The following is a 19,540-nucleotide window of genomic DNA, read 5'->3' as shown; positions in this document are numbered from 1 at the left end:
ATGGTGTGCTTTCGTCGTAAAGCCTTTTTGAAATCGGACACTGTGGTGGGATTAACAACAAGTTTATCTTTAAAATGGGGTAAAATACTTGTATGTTTGAGGAATTTTAATTATGAGATTTCTGTTGTTTGAATTTGGCGCCCTGCACTTTCACTGGCTGTTGTCAAGTCGATCCCGTTAACTGGATCTCAGCCGTAAGAAGTTTTAACAGATTGACAATAACAATTGTTCGTTTTGAGTACAAAACGAACAATTGTACAAAAATCTCGCTGAGTTAATGGATTTCAAATTGCTGAATGTTAACTTGCTGAACACTGACAGCTGTAGCCTACTAGTTACCCCACATTAGATAAACATTAATATACTGTAACTTACGACACTGCACTGTATATACGTGTCTTACTAGCACAGATGTAAACATAATGTTAGGCTAAATTGGGAACCGATCTCTCTTATCTGATTAACTGTCTGTTAATGGAGCCAAAGGTCTAAAGTTAACTTACACAGCGACTCAACTTTCGTAAAAGTTGTTCAGGAAACCTAAACCTGATGCTGAACCTTAAAACTTACTTCAAATATGATGCTTTCGCCAATTGTGAAAAGAGCTTGTGGAGCTGTGGAAATATTCTCTTCTTCTGTATTTTCTTCTTATTCTTCTGTATCTCGCAACTAACGTTAATATTCTCTCTTCCTTGTCCTCGATTTGAAAAATTCGCCGCCAAACATCAAAATAAATGCTTCTTTCAACAAGAGGTGAAAAAATATGCCAATCAGCATCAAACTGCCAGTAGCGAATGAAATTTCGGGGTGGCACGTCAGATGTCTGTGCCACCCCGGACACCCCTCTGGCTCTGCCCCTGGTAACTTTGCTCACCACATCCTCCTTCGATTGTCTCGTCTGGCTGCCACGAAAAGCCCCCACCTTGGAGACAGTCGATCACATCATTGTAGAGCTGCTGATCTGTATGAAGTGTGTGAGTGCCACTGGCGATTTACTTTGCTGGACATACTACCTGTTCTCGGCAGCTCATCCACTTCAAACTCATTCTGTCTTGGAGTTATCGGTTGGCCTACTACTACTGATAGTACCGGTAAAATGTAAGTTATGAATCGCAAATCACCATATAGCTGACACACTTCGATTTCATCAATCATTTTGACTTTGGTTGTCCAAAATACTAACGTTATTAGCTTGCACTGCGTCTTTGCTGATGAATGTCCTGATCTCTGGCCAGTCAATTGGTTCAATGACATTGTTGTTTCCTCTATTAATCGCTTCTAATTGATCTGAAAACCTGGGACGCATAAACAGTAGGAATTTGTACTGGCTTCAGCCATGACCGCATGAGAGAGAAATTAAACATCTGCAGGTGCTAGCGTGTGTGTTTCACTGTCCAATCCGAGGCTCGAACATGATTTGAGCGCATGATCTGAGGCTGTTTGTCTCTTGCACATAAACTTGGGAAAGCCTCAAGGGAGACCGGACAGTGCATTATTAACAAAACTCCGCATATATTGCCCAAAAAATAACACACAAGATTTTTTTTGCGGGGTGTGGAGAAAAGTAAGTCAGGGCACCCGTTAAACAGTAATTAAACTTTGTCCTGCCTTAGTGCGGTTAGTATGAGTATGTAACGGCTGTTGGAAGGAGAGGACCAAGGTGCAGCGTGGTACGTGTCCATATTTATTTAATGAACACTGAAATAACAAAAATAACAAAGTGAACGACCGAAACAATTCTGGCTGGTGCAGACACACAACAGAAAACAACTACCCACAAACACATAGAAAAGGACAAGATAGAACAAAACATAGAATGCCCACCCCAACTCACGCCCTGACCAAACCAAAATAGAGACATAAAAAAGGAACTAAGGTCAGGGCGTGACAGTACCCCCCCCCCCCCAAAAGGTGCGGACCCCGGCCGCAAAACCTGAACCTATAGGGGAGGGTCTGGGTGGGCATTTCACTGCGGTGGCGGCTCTGGTGCGGGACGTAGACCCCGCTCCACCTCTGGCTTGGCCCACTTAGGTGGCACCTCTAGAGCGGGGACCCTCGCCGCCGACCCCGGACTAGGGACCCTTGCAGTGGGCCCCGGACAGGAGGGCGAGTCCGGCAGCTCCGGACAGGAGGGCGACTCCGGCAGCTCCGGACAGGAGGGAGACTCCGGCAGCTCCGGACTGAAGCCCGTCGCTGGAGGCTCCGGACTAGAGGGCGTCGCTGGAGGCTCCGGACTAGAGGGCGTCGCTGGAGGCTCCGGACTAGAGGGCGACGCTGGAGGCTCTGGACTAGAGGGCGACCCTGGAGGCTCCGGACTAGAGGGCGTTGCTGGAGGCTCCGGACTGACGGCCTTCGTTGGAGGCCTCGTGCCATAACTCCTCACTGGAGGTTTCGTGCCATGGATCCTCACTGGAGGCTTTGTGCCATGGATCATCACTGGAGGCTTTGTGCCATGGATCATCACTGGAGGCTTTGTGCCATGGATCATCACTGGAGGCTTCGTGCCATGGATCATCACTGGAGGCTTCGTGCCATGGATCATCACTGGAGGCTTCGTGCCATGGATCCTCACTGGAGGCTTCGTGCCATGGATCATCACAGGAGGCTTCGTGCCATGGATCATCACTGGAGGCTTCGTGCCATGGATCATCACTGGAGGCTTCGTGCCATGGATCATCACTGGAGGCTTCGTGCCATGGATCATCACTGGAGGCTTCGTGCCATGGATCATCACTGGAGGCTTCTTGCCATGGATCATGGAGTGGAGAGACACACAGGAGGCCTGGCTCTGGGAGAAGGCACAGAACTCACCAGGCTGGGGAGACATGCAGGAGGGTTAGGGCTTAGCACAGGCACAGAACTCACCAGGCTGGGGAGACATGCAGGAGGCCTTGTCCTTGGCCGAGGCACCGGATGCACTGGACCGTGGAGGCCCACTGGCGGTCTCGAGCACAAAGCTAGCACAACTCCTCCTGGCTGGATCCCCCCTGTAGCCCGGCAAGTGCGGGGAGTTGGAACAGGCCGCACTGGGCTGTGCTGGCGAACCGGGGACACCGTGCGTAGGGCATGGTGCAGTATACCCCATGCCGAGGAGACGCACTGGAGACCAGATGCGCTGAGCCGGCATCATCCCTCCTGGCTCGATGCCCACTCTAGTCCGGCCGATTCGAGGAGCTGCGATGTAGCACACCGGGCTATGCGTGCGCACTGGGGACACCGTGCGCTCCACCGCATAACACGGTGCCTGCCCAGTCACTCTCTCGCCACGGTAAGCATGGGGAGTTGGCTCAGGTCTCCTACCTGAGTCCGCCAATCTCCCCGTGTGCCTCCCCCCAAAAAGTCTGGGGCTGCCTCTCGTGCCCGTTACCTCGAGCCAATTCCTCGTAGTGTCGCCGCTCCGCTCTAGCTGCCTCCAGCTCCTCTTTCGGACAGCGATACTCCCCCGGCTGTGCCCAGGGTCCCTTGCCGTCCAATATTTCCTCCCATGTCCAGGAGTCCATCCTTCCACGTTGCTTGGTCCTTTGGTGGTGGGTAGTTCTGTAACGATTGTCTTCCTCTTCTGATGAGGAATATGAAAGATCGGACCAAAACGCAGCGTGCTAAGTGTCCATGTTACTTTAATATAACAGAGCACGAAAAATACAAAAATAACAAAGTGAACTAACAACGAAAATCGAAACGGTCCTGAATTGTGAAACAAACACAAAACAGGAAACAACTACACACAAACACAGGTGGGAACAGGCTACCTAAGTATGATTCTCAATCAGACACAACGATAGACAGCTGCCTCTGATTGGGAACCATACCAGGCCAAACACATCGAAATACAAAACAAGGACAACATAGAACACCAGACATAGAATGCCCACCCAAACTCACGCCCTGACCAACCAAAATAGAGACATAAAAAGGATCTCTAAGGTCAGGGCGTGACAGGAACAGGCTACCTAAGTATGGTTCTCAATCAGAGACAACGATAGACAGCTGCCTCTGATTGAGAACCACACCCGGCCAAACACATAGAAAAGGACAACATAGAACAAAACATAGAATGCCCACCCCAACTCACGCCCTGACCAAACCAAAATAGAGACATAAAAAAGGAAGTAAGGTCAGGGCGTGACAGAGTATTCGAACACAGCTCATGTGTTCGCACATCCACTGGTGTTTTAATTATTGTATTGCAAGCTGGCAAATACAAGTAGGTCTTCGATGAAAAGCTTATTAAAATATTTTAAATATTGTAATGACCTGGCTAGATCATAAAGGAAAAATTGTCCAGACAGAGGTTTGAGTTTACGAATTCACGTTTTTTAACTCAACTCCACATAGGCTACTGTTTGGCCTTAGCCCAAACCAAATAAATGAAGGATACCCGTATAAAACAACCGTGACCATCTCTTGTGAAGACCAGACGTAAGAGCGAGGACAATGGCTAAACATGGCCTTAAACTTGCGATGCTCCACCCCCTGCTGCTGTCCAAGCGTTTTGTTGAAGCGCTCCACAAGGCCATCACTTTGAGGATGGAGAGGAATCGTGCGGATCTTGTGCATACCCAGCCTCTCACACATGGTGGCGAATGAGATGGCGCTGGAGAGGAAGGCAGACGTTTTATGTGTCTCCAACCTATTGTGTTTTTTTGTTCGTTTATTTGGGTTGTTTGTAACTTATTGTTTTACTTATTTTGTACATAATGTTGCAACTACCATCTCTTATGACCAAAAATAACTTCCAGACATCAAGACTGCAATTACTCACCACGGACTAGCAGAATCCTTTTTTTCCTTTAACGACTCTGACGAGCCCGACGCGAAAGATATACTGCTTTCTCGGGAACAGGCACACTATCAACATACAGCTGGCTGGTTACATGGTATACCGGCAGGATAGAACAGCGGCGTCTGGTAAGACAAGGGGCGGGTGACTATGTATTTTTGTAAATAACAGCTGGTGCACGATATATAAGAAGTCTTGGGCTATTGCTCGCCTGAGGTAGAGTATCTAATGATAAGCTGTAGACCACACTATCTACCTAGAGAGTTTTCATCTGTATTTTTCGAAGCTGTTTTACGTACCACCACAGTCAGAGGCTGGCACTAAGACAGCATTGAATGAGCTGTATTCTGCCATAAGCAACCAAGAAAACGCTCAGCCAACGGTGGCGCTCCTAGTAGCCGGACACTTTAATGCAGGGAAACTTAAATCCGTTTTAACAAATTTCTATCAGCATGTTAAATGTGCAAACAGAGGAAAAAAACTCTGGACCACCTATACTCTACACACAGAGACGCATACAAAGCTCTCCCTTGCCCTCCATTTGGCAAATCTCACCATAATTCTAACAAACAAAAATTAAAACAGGAAGCACCCGTGACTAGTTCAATAAAAAGGTGGTCAGATGAAGCAGATGCTAAACTACATGACTGTTTTTGCTAGCACAGACTGGAATATGTTCCGGGATTCCTCCGATGGCATTGAGGAGTACACCGTTAAAACGGATCAGTCATTGGCTTCATCAATAAGTGCATCGATGAAGTTGTCCCCACAGTGACCGTACGAACATACCCCAACCAGAAGCCATGGATGACAGGCAACATCCGCACTGAGCTAAAGGCTAGAGCTGCCGCTTTTAAGGAGCGGGACTCTAACCCGGAAGCTTATAAGAAATCCCGCTATGCCCTGCCATGAACCATCAAACAGGCAAAGCGTCAATACAGGACTAAGATCGAATCATACTACACCGGCTCTGACGCACGTCGGATGTGGCAGGGCTTGCAAACCATTACAGACTACAAAGGGAAGCACAGCCGAGAGCTGCCCAGTGGCACGAGCCTACCAGACGAGCTAAACTACTTCTATGCTCGCTTCGAGGCAAATAACACTGAAACATGCATGAGAGCACCAGCTGTTCCAGAAGACTGTGTGATCATGCTCGCCGCAGCCGATGTGAGTAGGACCTTTAAACAGGTCAACATTCAGAAGGCCGCAGGATCAGAAGGATTATCAGGACGTGTACTGCGAGCATGCGCTGACCAACTGGCAAGTGTCTTCACTGATATTTTCAACCTCTCCCTGTTCGAGTCTGTAATACCGACATATTTTAAGCAGACCATCATAGTCCCTGTGCCCAAGAACACTAAGGTAACCTGCCTAAACGACTACCGACCCGTAGCACTCACGTCTGTCGCCATGAAGTGCTTTGAAAGTCTGGTCATGGCTTACATCAACATCATTATCCCAGAAACCCTAGACGCACTCTAATTTGCATACCGTCCCAACGGATCCACAGATGATGCAATCTATATTGTACTCCACACTGCCCTTTCCCACCTGGACAAAAGGAACACCTACGTGAGAATGCTATTCATTGACTACAGCTCAGCGTTCAACACCATAGTGCCCTCAAAGCTCATCAATAAGCTAAGGATCCTGGGACTAAACACCTCCCTCTGCAAATGGATCCTGGAATTCCTGACGGGCAACCCCCAGGTGGTAAGGGTAGGTAACAACACATCTGCCACGCTGATCCTCAACACGGGGGCCCCTCGGGGGTGCATGCTCAGTCCCCTCCTGCACTCCCTGTTCACTCATGACTGCACGGCCAGGCACGACTCCAACACCCTCATTACATTTGCCGATGACACAACAGTGGTAGGCCTGATCACCGACAACGACGAGACAGCCTATAGGGAGGAGGTCAGAGACCTGGCCGTTTGGTGACAGGATAACCTCTGTAGTTCTCATCTATGCATAGTTACTTCAATAACTCTACCTAGATGTACATACTACCTCAAATAACCGGTGCCTCCGCACGTTGACTCTGTACCAGTACCCCCCTGTATATAGTCTCGCTATTGTTGTTTTACTGTTACTCTTTAATTACTTGATACTTTTATCTCTTATTCTTGTCTGTATTTTTTTAAACTGCATTGTTGGTTGGGGGCTCGTAAGTAAGCATTTCACTGTGAGGTCTACACCTGTTGTATTCGGTGCATGTGTCTAATAAAATCTGAACACACTAGACTCATCCTTGGTCACTGTGGATGGACTCCGCAGCTCCAAACCTGCTGAACATCCCCACTGTCAAGGCGTTGACAATGGTCTCTTCCTCCTGGTCAGGCAGAGCATAGGCTTCGGGCCATTTTGTGAAATAGTCAATGGCCATGAGCACCCAGCGGTTTCCTCCCTTCAACAAAACGCTTGGACAGCAGCTGGCCATCGTCTCTGCCAAACACCAGCGTGACTGGGACAAGCATCTGCCCAAGGTCCTCATGGCATGCCGCTCCACTGTCCAAGACTCCACATCCTGCTGAGCATGAGAACGGCATGGAGGGCCCTTTCTCGCTGTGCATTTGTCACAGCGGCGCCAAAAGTCCTCCACACCCCTCTTGTGCTGCCCCCAGTAAAAGCCCTGACGGAGGCGGCGGAGGGTTTTTGTGACCCCAAAGTGTCCAGTCCCCACCGCCCATGAGTGCTCTGGAGCACAGCCTCCTGCAGTGCTTTTGGGAACACCACCTGCCACCTCTCCTCTCCCGTAGCTGGCTCCTTCCATGCCCACTGTAGCACGCCATCAGCCAGCCGCAGTCGCTCAAACTTTGACCACAACCCTTTGGTCGCGAGAGAGAGCGCTGCCACCTCTTCCCACGGTGACCTCAATTGGGCCTCTACCCACTGTAGCACTGGCTGTAGGTCTGTGTCCCGTCCCTGGTGCTGCCCTCATTCAGCCACGTCGACAGTCCGCAGCTCACAGCAGACAGGCCCGCTCGCCCGACACACTGTGGCACAGACCCCATCTCCCCACACAGCTCTCTCTCTCACGGCCCTCTCTCCGCTTACAGTGGCTGCACCCGTCTGCAGTACAGGGCCGACGGGACATGGCGTCGGCGTTGGAATGGCGTGCCCCTACCCTTTGCACCACTGTTATGTTGTACGCCTGAAGCTCCTCCAACCAGCGTGCAACCTGCCCCTCTGTCTCTCTGAAAGACATGAGCCACTGGAGAGCAGAGTGGGCAGGCCACCCAGTTAGTACTTGAAGTGTTTGATGGAAGTCACAACAGCCAGGAGCTCCCGCCAGGTGACACAGTAGCGCGCTTATGTTTGTTGAATGTTTTGCTGAAGTATGCCACCACTCTCTGGCACCACCTGGGACAGCACCCCACCCATGCCCAGATTGCTTGTGTCTGTGTCCAGGATAAAGGGCAAGGTGAGGTCAGGGGGGGCAAGCACAGGGGCCTCGATCAGTGCACGTTTGAGGGTGTTGAAGGCCTCCTCGCACTCCACTGTCCAAGTGAAGGCCTAGGCCTTCGGCAACAGGCAGTTCAACGACGCTTGAGAAGCCCCGTGCAAACCTCCTGTAGTACGAGGCCAGGCCCAGGAAGCTCTTCAGCTGATGCTGGTCGGTGGGGGTGGGTCAGTGTCGGACAGCCCCCACTTTGTCCTCCATGGTGCTGATACCCGCCTTCCCCACTTGGTGGCCCAAGAAGGACACCTCTCTCCTCATGAAGTGGCACTTCTCGGGGTGGAGCTTCAGGCCTGCGGCAGCTACCCTCTGCAGCATACGCCATAGCGCCCGCAGGGCTGACTGGAAGGAGCTGCCATGGGCCAGGATATCGTCGAGGGACATCAGACACTCCTGTCGGGGGGATGCCATCCAGCACCCTGTCCATCAAACACTCAAAAGTAGCTTGAGCATTGCACAGGCCAAAGCACAGGACCTTGAACTGCCAGTGTCCTCTGTTAGTGGAGAACACAGTTTTTGCTCTGGCCTCTGGGGAGAGGGGCACCTGCCAGTAGCCACTGCGGAGGTCTAGTGAGGGGAACCAGGAGGACCCCCTAACCAGGTCCATCGACTCATCGATACATGGTAGGGGTATGAGTCCTTCCTGGTTACCTCATTCAGCCACCTGTAGTCCGCACAGAACCTCAGCTTGCCCCCCTTCTTAGGAACCTGGACGACTGGTGCCACCCAGGGGATGGCTGAGGGCTCGATGAAGTCTGCCCGCTGCATCTCCAACACAGCCTTATCTGTCGCCTCCTGGCGTTCCATTGGGATACGGCGGGGACGCATCTTGATGGGCCGAGCATCACCTGAGTTGATCTCATGCTGCACCAGATGAGTCTGACCCACCTCTTCCTCACTCAGCGCAAAGCTGTCTCTGAACTCAAAAAGCAACTGCCACAACCGTTCCTGCTGCTCGGGGTCAAGACCAACACAGTTCCTCCCCCATATCTCCATCACTGGAGACAGTGTCCTCTCTTCTCCCATCTGGGGTAGCTGGGCTGGGGGGATGCGGCCCGGGCTCACGGAGGGATGTGTCGTGAAGGTAGCTGGGGGAATGTAACACACCAATATGGGGGAGGGGGGGGGCAGCAATGAGTCTATGCTGCTTTAACTGTTGGAGTAAGGGGATATTTGGGTTGAGTGAATGTGACATGGGGGGGGGGGGGGGGGCATGGTGATTGCCGGCCCTCCCTGGAAGCTCAGTGTGCCCCTATTTAGGTCTAACTGGCAGCCTGTGCTAAGAAAGTCCAACCTCAGGATACAAGGGTCCTGCACAGCCACCACCCACACAGGATGACGTACAGTCCTGCCACCTACTGTCAGTCATTATTCCCTTTTATGGGTGCCAGCTCATTTCCCCTCATTTCTGGGGAGGTTCCCATTGCTTGGAAGGCAGCAACGGTTTGTTCTTTATTTAAAGGAGGAGATCAAGCTAATCCTAACTGTTATAGGCCTATTTCTATTTTGCCCTGTTTATCAAAAGTGTTGGAAAAACTTGTCAATAATCAACTGACTGGCTTTCTTGATGTCTATAGTATTCTTTAGGGTATGCAATCTGGTTTCCGCTCAGGTTATGGATGTGTCAATGCAACTTGAAAGGTCCTCAATGATGTCACCATTGCCCTTGATTCTAAGCAATATCGTGCTGCTATTTTTATTGACTTCGCCAAAGCTTTTGATACGGTAGACCATTCCATTCTTGTTGGCCGGCTAAGGAGTATTGGGGTTTTCTAACTACCTCTCTCAAAGAGTGCAGTGTATAAAGTCAGAAAATCTGCTGTCTCAGCCACTGCCTGTCACCAAGGGAGTACCCCAAGGCTCGATCCTAGGCCCCACGCTTCCTACTGCCTATCATCCATTTATATGCAGATGATACAGTCTTATACTCAGCTGGCCCCTCCCCGGATTTTGTGTTAAATGGTCTACAACAAAGCTTTCTTAGTGTCCAACAAGCTTTCTCTACCCGTAACCTTGTTCTGAACACCTCCAAAACAAAGGTCATGTGGTTTGGTTGGTACATAGGATCATAGGAATATTTTTCCTATTTATTTTATTTTCATAACCGTTGCAGAATAAATTCCTAACTTTTTCTGGCCATGATGGGTTCATATTCCCGAAGTAGCATAGTAAATAGATTGCTGTATGTATTTTAAGTTTTGCAATCCCATATGCAGCGTGGTTTATAATACACATTCGAATTTAACACGTGAACCGTTTAACTTTTACATTGAAATAGGCCTATGTATGCTACTGTAAGTACTGTAAGTACTGTAACGTCCCGTGTGGCTCAGTTGGTAGAGCATGGCGCTTGCAACGCCAGGGTTGTGGGTTCGATTCCCACGGGGGGCCAGTACAAAAAAAGTATGAATGTATGTACTTGTAAGTCGCTCTGGATAAGAGCGTCTGCTAAATGACTTAAATGTAAATGACTTAAATGTAATTGCAACAGCAACAAAAATGCGTAGCCTGCCCTGGATAATGTTTCAGAATTCGTGGGCAGTCCATCATACAGTATATAGGTTGGGGGAAAAGTCAACGAAAACATTTGTGAATTCAAACTTTCTGCTGACAGGTCCACAACAGTTTGCCATTGTTTTCTCTTTCAGAAATGGAACAGTCTTTTGCCAGATACAACATAAAAAATGTAAAACTGCAATATGTAACTTTTCATTGTTTTTTATGTTCAAAAGCTCCAATAAGTCGCTAGTCATCCAATGTTGTGCAACAGTAACAATATTGCGCCTCTAGCCTGCCTGTGAACCACTGTATTCATTATCCCTGTCAGGTTGGATTTTCCCGACAGATTTTGTGGGGCGCACAATGAGTGACATGTTTTCCGTCAGTGAGGAAGCGGTGTGATAGCTATCTAGCTGAGCTCATGGCCAACGTGTAGAGGAGATAGCTAGCTTAGCGATATGGCGGACACGAGGGGCAATAGAGCCCGGGCCAAGACGAGAGTAAACCTCAGATTTGCGTTCACATAGTGGAGAGAACTAAAGGAGTTGATGAGATTCAGATACTTAAGACGAGACACGAATCAACGGTTTGTTTGATCCGAACGGTCCCGCTTTAGAACGTCTCATGTCGTCGGTTGGAGTATTCAAGATTCAACATGTCAGCTTTAGCCACTCTTGCAACGAGAAGGATCCATTTAGCCATTCAAATGACAGTTCACTAACATTCTGTGTTCAGCTAAGCAGCTAGTTAACTAGCCAAGAAGAGAGCTAGATAGCTATTTTGCTGTACATAGGTAGCCTGGCTTACTGACATTTCAGTCAAAAACTGTACCCTGTTTCTGATGCATGTATTTCATGACACTTGTTTGCTACAACAAGTGGCAACTCTGTTTCAAAGTTTCATAATGGAATTGTGAAGTGGAACCGTTCCCGTGGAAACGTTCTCAGCTGCACATCTCATGTTCTTGATGTGAATGCCCCATCTTTAGTCAGCTGTTGTACAACACAACATTTTAAAACTAGCTAGTTTTATCTCTGATCTAACAACATTTTAAAAAACTAGCAGGTTTTATCTCTGATCTAGGTCAGGGATGGTCAACTCCTTGGGGGCTTGATTGGTGACACACTTTTGCCCCAGCCCCAGCTAACACATGACTCCAATAATCAACTAATCATGGTCTTCAGTGTAGAATGTGATTAGTTTAATCAGCGGTGATAGTTATAGGGCTGGGGGAAAGTGTGATACCAATCAGGCCCAGAGGACTGGAGTAGGCCAATCCTGATCTAGGTCTACGTCTGAGCTGGAGTCCTTCCAGAATCAAATACTCATATACGTGGTTTGCTTTTCCTTCTCCAGTCAATGAGGCTGGAACCCTACTGGCAGCACTTGACTACAACCGTTGTAACCATCGTCCAGTATTAGAGAATGCATAGGGCAACAAGATGTAAGTGTTAGTTGTCCTCTCGGTTGTGAAAAAGATTTGTATGGTGAGTTTTTTTATTTTCCTGTGAGTGCAGAGCGGTCTTTAGCGGAGTGGTTGGAAAGGAAATGGAGGGCTGGAGCAGTGCGAAACTGCTCCATGAGCGATGAGTGGGATTTCAAACCGCTCAACTCCGCTCACATGCTTTGGTGTAAGGAAAACATTCTGATAAAGTACTCAACTGATATCACCCAGACCAAGGAAAAATTCACACAAAAATCGACTTACAAAAATATCACCAAATTGAGTATTTTTCCTAATTGGGATCTAAATGAAGAATAAAGTACAGTGTAGTTGTGGAAAGTGTTAACCTGTTATGTAAAAGTACTTGCTAATAAAAAATGTGAATATTACAGTGGTGAAATGGCAGCAGTTGTGTGTTGTAAGGTGCAGGAGTCTCCCTGCAATTCATGCAGGTGCACCAGCGAGGTTGTCAGGAGACCCTGAGATAGCTCTCCGGTACTCCATGATGTCAAAAATCACTCCAGGCAGGTAGACAAAAAGCAGCCAGCTCCAGCACCTCTCCCCTTTCTTCAAAGGACAGCTCTTGCAATTTAGCCTGTAATGATAAGAAAAAAACCAACATGAAATTACACAATTCAGCTAAATGTTCTGTGATATGATGTTGTGAAATGGGTGAACAGTACCACAGGTGAAAGATTTTTACTAACCTTCATCTCGGCCAGCTTCTTCTTGCAGTCGGGCAGCCCTTTCAAGGTCTTCCTGTCCAGCACTTCAAAACTGGAATCGTACTGAATAAAAACATGTACACAACACTTATTAGGATTGTATTGTTCACTACATGGTATTTTATGTATAACCAATAAAGATTTTCATGCAGAAGAGTCGAGTATAACACTTCTACAATCCATACACAAATTCTTCATAGCCACAGCTCTCGAGTATCAAGGAGCCATCCCAGTAATATTATTAGCTAGTGAAAGAGATTTGCGTCAGTTCAAATCTGGTATCAGGACAAAATGTGATTCAGAGTCACCAAATATATTTTAAGTATTTTAATTAAACTCAAGCGATAAATGGTAAATGCAATTTTCGTATATACGGGTTCACTGTATCTCCGCGCAGGGTAGAACAGGGAACTGTGGAATGTACTCATATAGCAGTTCTTATACTATGACAGCTTTAGTTCCAACTCGTCCGTTGGCCTATCATAGTAGAGGCTGAGCGCGGTTTAAACTTTTGCTCCACCTTTGCTGGCACTCGAACTTGTCCAAGTCCCTTAGTGCTCTCCTCTGTCCACATCTGGTTGTTGGGTAGATTAGATCCGTCTTGTGTCTTCCCGTCGATTCTACACTCAAACAGTTCCTAATATGGTATTGATCAGTACTCTAACCTCCCTGGTTGGCCTAGAGAGATGCACCCCTCCCCTCTCCAGATTGACCACAGCTTTTATGGCCTGTGTTGGTCAGTCCTTACACACCTACACACACACACACATCTGTATTGTTTGTGTGTGTAACAAAACAATATTAATCTTCAAACAATATGCTAGCAGGCTATAGTGCATAAACATAAATCCTAACACTAGCTAGTTTATCTAGGTGTCAAAAGGCCAAAGGCTTGAGATCAAAAGGGCAAAGGTTTGAATGTATTTCAATGCCAAGATTATTTTCCATGAATGCAGAGCTATGATAGTCAAAATGCATTATTTTACACTGCTTTTTTAATGCAAGTGTGATAACTAATGTACTAAAGCTATCATCATATTCAGGGGTGAAAGTAGATGTAATTTCTTCCTGGTTTGGGACCACCCATGTGTACTAAAAATTGAGGCCAGAATGTATGTGTCCAATATTGTCCGAGCACATCTCGGTGTCACCACTCATCTCTGCCTTGGCAGCATTTCAGTGTTCTCGTGGAACCACAGCATTTTTAGAGCGTAGGCTATACCACCCTTTATCAATTCCATTTGCACATTTTTCATGCCTCTGACATACGTTAATGAAAAAAAAAGTGATGTAGTAGCCTACAATTGTCTTGGCATTTTGACAATTACTGTGATTGGCTCATGTTTTACCGGTAAGGCGTACCCACAGTTTTTATTTTGCCAGGACACCATACCGAACCATACAGCCTTACTTTCACCCCTGGTTATATTGCTGTCTTGAACCAGGCATGGAAATTCCCGGTAACTATTATCAACCATGTTGTTAGCTAGCTCCCTTTCTGACTGACAGCGTGAATATTACAACATGTATAACATGTTTAGTACCTATTGCTAAAAATGGAGTCGCATTATCTTTTTATTATTATTATTATTTTTTTTATTAACAACAAATCAATATAGAAAGTACATAAGGGAACACAAGTATATATAGATTATATATCATGGACAATCGAGCTAGGGGGTACAAATATCACATTACAATTACACAAGGACCTTAAGGGACATACATACACTTACAATTCTAACAGCTTTTTTGTTAGTAGAGTATTTAACTGTCTTAAAATACAGTTCAATTTATTTTTGTAGGGTAAGAAAATGTGTTTTTTTGTTAGTAAATTTACATTTGTGTATATGAAATTTGGCCAAAAGAATAATGAAATTAATTACATAAAAATATTTCAGCTTATTTTTATCGTATGTAAAGAATCCAAGCAGTACATCTCTCCACAATAGTGTAAAATCTTCATAAATGTGTTCAATTATAAATCTACTGATGTCTTGCCACAGTTTTCTTACATGAATACAATGCCAAAAAAGATGCAACACTGTTTCTGGGTGGTCATTACAAAAGGAGCAATTTGAATTTATGTTTTCCTTAAACTTCTTCATATAGTGGTTGGCAGGGTAATATTTATGAATAATTTTAAAGGAAACCTCCTTAATTTTGTTAACCAGTAGGTATGTGTGTGGCAACATCCAAACTTTTTTCCAACAGATATTATCAATAAATCCATTCCAATAAGGCATGACATAAGGTATAGATACAACATCCTGCTGAAACAAGGATCGTATCGCTCTGTTGTTGAATGGGCCAATAGAGAAACACATTTTTCCTACTGAAGAGTCAACAGGGTCAATAGAAGGTAGGCTATGAGGGTCAGGTCTTGACACGTTCCTGAATAACAGAGCAACGCCTGAGGGAATGGCGTCTAAAACAATTGCAAAATCTTTAGGTGTTACAGGGACCTTGTAAAGAGATAAGAATTCCTTATAACTGAGTAAAAGACCCTCTGCATTTACCAGTTGGCTCACCAATAGGATATTATTTCGGAACCAATATTCTAAAAACAAAGAAGTATTTTTATACAATATATCCCGATTATTCCATATATAATATCTGTGTGGAGAAAAATTTAGTCGCATTATCTTCAATCTTGTCCTTAACTGTTATTGCATCAGCATCCTCGATCTCAAATGCCCCAACTCTACCGGGTTGTCACTAGTTACCACAGTCACAAAGTCAAAATCGTCTACACTGCGTTTTCACTAGATAACACAGCCACAAAATCTGTTGACGTCATGCCAGCGGCGACTGCCAACGAGAGTTGGGGTTTCTGGGATATTGTGTTCAAATCTTGAAATAAAGCATTCTGCCTACACCTCTACTGAAATGTGATAAATTGCCATTGCTCTTTCTTTTACAAACTGCCATGATCTAATTCCAATAGTTGCAAATTATACAAATAAAGGGCATTATTGTCACCATAAAAGGTGAATGGAGGACGTTTTCCAGGCTGAGTTTGAATGCTCATTCTTCACACAGACATTGGTGTAAGTAAAGTCTATAACGTATGCGTATGTTTGGCATGCACCAAGTTTATGAACGCGTAACGCTTCGAACACACCGACTGCGTCGTTGCATCACTGCTGCATAACATTTTGCGCAGCTAGGCAACTATACTGATGCAGGTACCTTTTGCAAATGGTCGCATGCGGTTGGACACAGGGAGGAGAGAATCATTTTCGCAGTATCCTCAAAACCGTGTCTTTTTGACACAACTGCTGACAGCTACAGGGACATAAACACAAAAAATGCTGCTTGGAGACAAGTGTCCACGGTAGTAGGATTGCCAGGTCAGTTTAGTAGTGAGCTTGTGCTAGATGTGGCTAGTTAGCGTTAGCTAGCTTTCGGCGGGGCTGGTCCCGGCCCAACAGCGCGATCAAGACCACCTTCCTCAACGTTGGTCTCATTGTTGAAAGAGCCTACTCTGCCTATCTTGACTATTTATTATTGCATTTCGCTCCAAAACTGCATTTGAGGGAAATTATATTATAGGCTTTCACAATTAATTTGAGGATGTCATCGAATAAATAATATACTTGGCAAATAAATAAATAAAAAATGTAAAGAAATTATGCAATCAAACTGTTTTTATGTAATCCCAAATTTTTACTGAATGTGTGCAAAAAAAAATTCTACATTCATATTTTGCTACTTTCTGTCAAGTCCACTCATACAATTTGATGCATACGTTCGATAAATCGAACGTATGCACCACACAGAACGCACTGCAACTGCCTCTGCAACGCAATGCTGCAAGGCAAATGCAGCGTTCAATTGGAAATGAATGTACTTCTGGTGTATCGAAACGCAAGGACGCAGTCGGTGTGTTCGAAGCGTTAATATTTTTGTAAGTGCGCAGGCTTTTCAGAAATGTCGCATGCAGATATTTAGTATGAAATATAAGCAACGGTTATGATGCCCAGTGTTCATTCAAATTAACGAAATCAACCAATGGAAAGCTCTAAACAAATAACTTTATTTGCTTAGAGCTTTCCATTGGTTGATTTCGTGTTTGGCCGGGGTAGGCCGTCAATGTACTGTAAGTAAGAATTTGTTCTTAACTGACTTGCCTAGTTATATAAAGGTTAAATAAAACATCTGGTACATGTACCTCCCAAGTGGGAAACTCGGGTGTCTGACTAGGTTTGCAAGACGGAAATTTCAGTTTCCGACAGGACGTGAACGCGGTATAATTGTTTTGATTATAGGCTTCCCTGTACCCACAGCCTCTGAGTGCCATAGAGAATAAATGGAGCGCAGATTCGTGACCGTTATGTTTTCACCATTACTACAGAGAAAATTGCTTGTTTCTAGCAGTTAAAAATATATAACCCATATTACCGGCGCAACGTTTTTTTTATATTTTTATTACTGGACGCATTTTACACATAAACCACGTTGTGGGCCGTTCAATTACTCGCGAGCCTTAAGACGATGCATTCGACCGGTGCACCGGTGTAATCATATAACTCGAGACTTTCATAATACTAGCTCCGTAAGCCACGCCCCAAAGCAGAAGCTAATGATGAGAGTACAGAGTGAGAAGGAGTGGGCTATAGGCTAAAAAAGAAAGGAAACAAAAGAGTTGTGATGGAAACCCTAGATTCGTTTATAGTCAGAGTGAGGGTTTTGGATCAATGTTACCTGGGGGATGTGTTCAAAGTCATGAGGAATATCCTTACATTTAGCAGGCATCTTATCCAGTGCAACTGGAGGGCATCAACAGATTTTTCACCTAGTAGGCTCAGGGATTTGAACCAGCAACATTTCGGTTACTGGCCCAACACTCTTAACTGCTAGGCTACCTGCCGCCCATGGATGCATTAGATGAGGTGGAGTCACAAGAGTCCATGTAACAGAAGAAGCATGCATTGAAGCTCAAAGAGTTTTGGATGGAATGTTTTGTGTATGGATAATATATTTATGTACATCAGTTAGTGGAATCAAGTGAAATCAAATTAAATGTATTTTTACATCAGCAGATGTCACAACGTGCTTATATAGAAACCCATCCTAAAACCCCAAACAGCAAGAAATGCAGATGTAGAAGCACGGTGGCTAGGAAAAAGTTCCTAGAAAGGCAGAAACCTAGGGACCGGGCACTGAAGGGTGGCCAGTCCTCTGCTGGGTAGAGTTTATTAGAGTACTTGGCCATTATGGCCAAATCGTTTTTCAAGATGTTCAAACGTTCATAGATGACCAGCAAGGTCAAATAATCACAGTGGTGGTAGAGGGTGCAACAGGTCAGCACCTCAGGAGCAAATGTCAGTTGGCTTTTCATAGCTGAGAATTCAGAGTTCGAGATAGCAGGTGCAGTACAGAGGGAGAGCAAGAGGGAGAGAGATGATATACCTGAGGAAGTAGGTAAAGAGATTGGTGCACATTGACTGACCAATATTTTAGTTAAAAAAATTCACCTTTATTTAACCAGGTAGGCTAGTAGAGAACAAGTTCTCATTTACAACTGCGACCTGGCCAAGATAAAGCAAAGCAGTGTGACACAAACAACAACACAGAGTTACACATGGAATAAACAAACATACAGTCAATAACACAATCGAAAATTCTATATACAGTGTGTGCAAATTAGGTAAGATAAGGGAGGTAAATAGGCCATAGTGCTGAAATAATTACAATTTAGCAAGTAAACACTGGAGTGATAAATGTGCAGAAGATTAATGTGCAAGTTGAGATACTGGGGTGCAAAGGAGAAAAAAACAACAGTATGGGGATGAGGTAGTTGGATGGGCTATTTACAGATGGGCTATGTACAGGTGCAGTGATCTGTGAGCTGCTCTGACAGCTGGGGCTTAACGTTAGTGAGGGAGATATGAGTCTCCAGCTTCAGTGATTTTTGCAATTCGTTCCAGTCATTGGCAGCAGAGAACTGGAAGAAAAGGCGGCCAAAGGAGGAATTGACCAGTGAAACATACCTGCTGGAGCGCGTGCTACGGGTGTGTGCTGCTATGGTGACCAGCGAGCTGAGATAAGGCGGGGCTTTACCTAGCAAAGACTTATAGATGACCTGGAGCCAGTGGGTTTGGCGACAAATATGAAGCGAGGACCAGCCAACGAGAGCATTTGGGTCGCAGTGGTGGGTAGTATATGGGGCTTTGGTGACAGAACAGATTTCACTGTGATAGACTGCATCCAATTTGCTGAGTAGAGTGTTGGAGGCTATTTTGTAAATTACATCGCCGAAGTCAAGGATCGGTAGGATAGTCAGTTTTACGAGGGTATGTTTGGCAGCATGAGTGAAGGATGCTTTGTTTTCGAAATAGGAAGCCGATTCGAGATTTAATTTTGGATTGGAGATGCTTAATGTGAGTCTGGAAGTAGAGTTCACAGACACCTAGGTATTTGTAGATGTCCACATATTCTAAGTCAGAACCGTCCAGAGTAGTGATGCTGGACAGGCGGGCAGGTGCTGGTAGCGATCGGTTGAAGAACATGCATTTAGTTGTACTTGCATTTAAGAGCAGTTGGAGGCCACGGAAGGAGAGTTGTATGGCATTGAAGTTCGTTTGGAGGTTAGTTAACACAGTGTCCAAAGAAGGGCCAGAAGT

Source organism: Salvelinus namaycush, chromosome 25 (genome assembly GCF_016432855.1).
Source record: "Salvelinus namaycush isolate Seneca chromosome 25, SaNama_1.0, whole genome shotgun sequence".
Lineage (NCBI taxonomy): Eukaryota > Metazoa > Chordata > Actinopteri > Salmoniformes > Salmonidae > Salvelinus > Salvelinus namaycush.
The sequence above is the reverse complement of the archived record's forward strand: the minus strand, read 5'-3'. Positions refer to the sequence as shown.